Source organism: Xiphophorus hellerii, chromosome 18 (genome assembly GCF_003331165.1).
Source record: "Xiphophorus hellerii strain 12219 chromosome 18, Xiphophorus_hellerii-4.1, whole genome shotgun sequence".
In the NCBI taxonomy this organism is placed as follows: Eukaryota; Metazoa; Chordata; class Actinopteri; order Cyprinodontiformes; family Poeciliidae; genus Xiphophorus; species Xiphophorus hellerii.
Window position 1 is genome coordinate 26,037,234 of NC_045689.1, and position 5,156 is coordinate 26,042,389.

Here is a 5,156-nt window from a genome sequence, read left to right on the forward strand (position 1 = left end):
TTCTTTATGTTGAAGGATTTTTTAAGGGTAACCGGCCTCGACTCCCTGAAATAATGAAAGACAGGTCGAATTAGAGCGGCTTCGCTTAAAAACACTTTCAAAGAAGCGGCTTAGGAGTCTCTGACTCAACTGCTGCTACTCATCACAGGGCGCCATGTGGGATTTTATGTCAACTGCTTTCCCAGCTAGCTGTCAGATTTTATTAGCATTTTACTAGTACTCTGTGGGTCTGAGCTACAAAAATCCCAAACAAGCATCGCAAAAGCAACATTTTGCAGGTCCTGCACAGGACATTTCTTGCTTTTTGGATCTGTGGTGGATTTCTGGTCTCTGGTAACTTCTAATGTTCAGTTTCACCTTTTTTTTGTTAAGGAACCAGGCACAATATTTATGTTTGTCGTTTTGATTTAAATGAATATATATCGTCAGCATTTCGGTGGCGGTAATTTGTCCCATGCAGATATCCTTTTTCTACTAATCCTATAGAACATGCAGTGGATAAATATTATCTGTCCCACCTTTTCCGGACTATGTGGACGGGCTCCTCCAAAGCGTCAACACACGGCAGTGATTTGCCGTCGTAAATTGATGGTGCGCTGGGATTATTCTGTAGTCCTGCAGCTCAAAGTTTGCATTGCTGGGGAATATGTTTATTCTATATTTTATATATTTTTTATATTCTTTAAATGTTCCAAATATTTGACAAGCAATATCTTCTGTGGTTGTATCCATGTCTCCTTGTTTCCGCGGTTACCGCAGACATTTTTGCGCGTCAGTTTGCGCCTGCATATATTTCTGATGATGAGTATATGTATTGCATATTCCTGAAGGCAGACATGCAAAATGACCAGTAATGATCAGCCTATATCATTTGTTTCCCTTCAAATGTGCCACATTTGTGAGGTGACTGTATTGGTGAGTTAAGCGACAAACTGAGTATGTGAACTGAGTCCAAGGAAAACATGGCAACATTTTCTCTGCCGACCCGTTAAACAAACAGGAGCTCCACTGGACAACTTTGTCCAACAAGAGCCTTGGTCCTGCTCACTAGCTTGGTCACACACTGTTGTGGGATACCATCACAACTCACCCAATTCACTTCTTTTGGTCCTTCTGGCACAAAAAAAAAAGGTTCTAAAAGCGTTCTGTAGGGCTGCAGGTAGTCTCCTCAACTCTGCCTCCCAAATTCTCTAAGTAAATAAACTGCTTATAAAATTTGTTGGAGAGAAATTATAGACCTCACACAAATTGCTTTACCTTTCAACCTAATAAGTATTATGCGTGGCTTAAACAGTCTTCCTCATCCAATGGACTCATTGTTGGCGCCTCATGGATGTTAGAAACCGACATTTAAAGTGAGGCAGCTCAGGTTGTATAAACATGAAGTAACTTTGTGCCAATTATAATCTGCTGCTCAGCATTTGCCTCACACAGAAAGACTGGGAGAACATTTCTTCATGATAGGCCAAACCAAACATCGCGCGGCCTAATTCAGAAATGCTTCCGCAAAGATTTGTCGAGATGCGTCGAGTAAATCTGCCCGGAGCAATTCTCACCTTAATTAAATTTAGCCGAGCAGCTCGCTCCATTAGAGCGTTCATTTCCTTAACTGCCAGACTGACTCCATTCTCCTGGGAGCTACGCTCGTCACCCGCTGTTACAGATGGCTTTCTACAAAACTGAGAGAATTAGATTTTAAAAATTTCACACAACTTTATAAATACCCAATCCTTCCACTGTTATTGGCTCATCCGCTGCAGATGTGTGAGGTAATCGAATAGGTTTATCTTGTATTGGAGTAGCGTAATCGGACACTGACAAATCTTTGGGAGATCAAGTTTTTGCCTCCAGTTTGGTATTAACTTTAGCAACAGAAATGGCCTTACTGAAATTCCTAAAAAACTAACGTGAGCCACTATTTTTTATTTAAACCTGACTTTTTCTAAGTAGACCATTTCAATACTTCATGACTTCTTGTTTGCCGGCAGTATAATTCTGATGTAGCTTAAAGGCCAATTTCTCTAAGTGCCTGAACGCAAGGCTGAAAGAGGATCCATATTCATCTTTCACTGAATAAATCTCTGAAGCTCACTGTTCTGAGACCTGCAGCAAAACGTGGTCATCTTCAGGTCACCCAGTTTCCATAACAACCGGCAGGTACCACACATGCCAATCAGTTGTTTCAGAGTCGTGTCAGTGAAACCTCTTTTCTGGCCTTGCATCACAAATGTCTGACAAGCAGAAGATTGAACTTTTTGTAAACAAAGTCCAAAAAGTATGCGTTTTATGTTATTTTAGTTTGGTGAGAAAATGAAGTCTATCTTCTTTGTCATGTTTTGCCATTTTAGACAAATTAGAACTGCCACGTAAGACACAGCATCGGAAAGCCTCTTCATTAGATTTTATCGTATATATCAGTGTAACAGCTAGCATAAACATATTAGCCTTGTGCTCTTAATGTTGGAAATCGAGAAAGATTCTTTTTGTGAGTTTAGGTAGACGGTAATAGATTCAGAAACAAAAACATAATATCATTTCTCTTGAGGCTAATCTCATACTGTCTGTCACCAGTTACTGAATCGCAGTCGACTTGCTGATAAGAGAACGACAGAATTTGCAGTGGCAACATCAGAGTAACATTTACAAAACAAAACAAAGATTCAAACAGGCGGTGAGCCATCGATGAATCATTAAATATCATAACCAGTAACTTTTTAAAGAAACATTTGTTTTATTAATCATCAAAGTTAGACTTTACAGTCATACACAAATAATTGTCACTGTTAATTACTTAACTAGCAGGACATAACATCTTAATATCAGCACATATAGATATTTTATTTTCTATAGGGTTTTACATTTACCTTTTGATTAGATATCTCTGTAAACCTTTGCATGAATGGACCGTGATTGGGGCAGCATTTTTCAAAAGGGGGTCCACAGCCTCTTCCCCCCCCCCCCACACACACCGCTTTATGGCATTGTCCTGCATTAACCATGTCGGATAACATCAATCCAGCCCATCAAAAGTAACCAAAATAACGTCAGATAGTTAAGACTGACCTGCACCTGTAATTTGCAGATAGCGACGAGATTTGGGAATGAGAAGGAAGATTAAAGGAGAAGGAAAACATGTGGCAGAGGCCGCATGTCGGGTCGGTCATAAGGTGCAGCCAGTTGATCACAGCTGCAGTCAGAGGAGCCCCGGGGAGCAGCTGACCTTTGTGTGATCGAGTGTGTATACACCCAAACCGTTTACTGAAAAATAAATAGCACACCTGATTTAACTGACCTTTCTTTTAAGGTCTTGCACTTGATGTGAATGTGGGGCAGGGATAGCAGATGTCCCTGGGAAGCCGTTCTAGCCGCTGCAATGACCCATTTACCATAAACACGCAAAACATCCCTGTTGTTCAACGTTTGAGTCCTGTTACAGAAACTCCAGTGATTGGTTTCTCCTTCTAGAAACTCTGCTCAAGGTTCTGTTAAATGAGAGTGTGAAAAGGCAGCAGCATCTTTACTGATCTAAGTAACAAGAGGGCTTGCAAAATATGCTGTTTAAATAAGTTAAAAAAAAAAAAGTCTCAGTGTGAAAGACCTTAATGCTACCACTGACCCTACACTCAATATAGATATTTAGTGTCCAAACTAGGCAAAGAAATGGAAATTTATACATCTTTAAACTCCAAATTGAGTTCTTTTAAGCAAGGTGACATTCACATCACTTTATTATGCACAGGATGCATCGCCTAGCTGTCGTTTGGAAGTTGTATGATGAGCTAAGCTGTAAAAAGATAACCAGAGTCGGAAGTTCATTTAGTGTGAGCTCAGATGATCTTGTCTGAAAAAGGATGAAAGTCAAAGCACAAAATCATCTCCGTGTTCTCCTCAAATAAAATACGGTCTCCACATGACGGAGCCTGCGAAGCGACACGGACGAAATGATTTCACTATTTTTGAAGGATTCTCCATTTACTGTGTGACAGATAATATTTTAGTCACATTGAAATGATGCCGATTATTTAAGGTGTAACGGTTCAGGTACTGTCACCGTATTGACAACCGGTCAACATCATTCAGGTGTGAATGCAGTCAAAGAGCAGCAGATTGTCACTTTAAAAACTTCTCCACATTAAAAAGCAGAGAAGGAATGACTCCAAACCCGACCTGGAAGACCCATGTGCTTGGTTTCATTCTGCGAAGAGCAAAAGTTCAACCTTGCCGTACGGCAAGCGGTATGACAAGCCAATCCTCACACTTGGCAACACCCGACAGAATCTGATGACTGAAGCTAAGCGCGTCACCAGGGATTTATTAACCGCACAATACATTAAATAACTGAACTGTTTGGAAAAAAAGTTTCCTCTTGAGAGGGAAAAAATCATTTGTCCAGAGATCAGGGATAGGGTCTTCAAAGTGATCAGCAAGAGCGGTGGAGCTATTCAATACTGACACCTGATACTTAATGTTTTCTGTGGCCATGATTTTCATATTCAACTTTAATAGACTTTTCCCCCTCTCCTTTTCCTTTGTCTCTTTTCCATATTGAGGCTCAACTTACAACCTTTTCAAATTGTCATTAACCTTTTTTCACTGCGGTTGAGATTTTGATCAGATGTGTGTATCTCTTAGTTTTTCATGAGTCCCAGTGGACGCCAGCATGACCAAATAAATCATACAGTTTTTGTTTTCCTCCTATATTTGTCACGTATGTTAAGTTTGTTGCAGACAAGAAACCTTGCACTTTCGCAATCATAAATTAGTCAATCTCGCATAGAAAAAGCCAATCGAACAAGGGAGTGTGACTTCAGCGAAAAGTGGTTGTGAGGGAGCCATGCTGACCGCTGCAGCAGAGTTGTTTTATGGTTTTTTCTGGCAGAGGCAGGAAATAAGGAGTGAGATCAGGGGAAAGGTAAGCGCTGATTGTGTCAAAGCCCGGAAGTAAGACCGAGTTGGTGGTGAACCGCACTGACTGGACAGCGACCCTTAGTTCAAACACACTGCAGAGACTTACAGGCAAGTCAAAGTTTCAATTTCCAAAGTGACTCATTGAGAAAACTGAAGCCAGTCACATCCTCAGACTGAGCAGAATTTGGCCGTGATTAAAAGCTCCCTCAAATCGTCTGCCGAATTTCAAGAGGATCTATAGAAAGTGA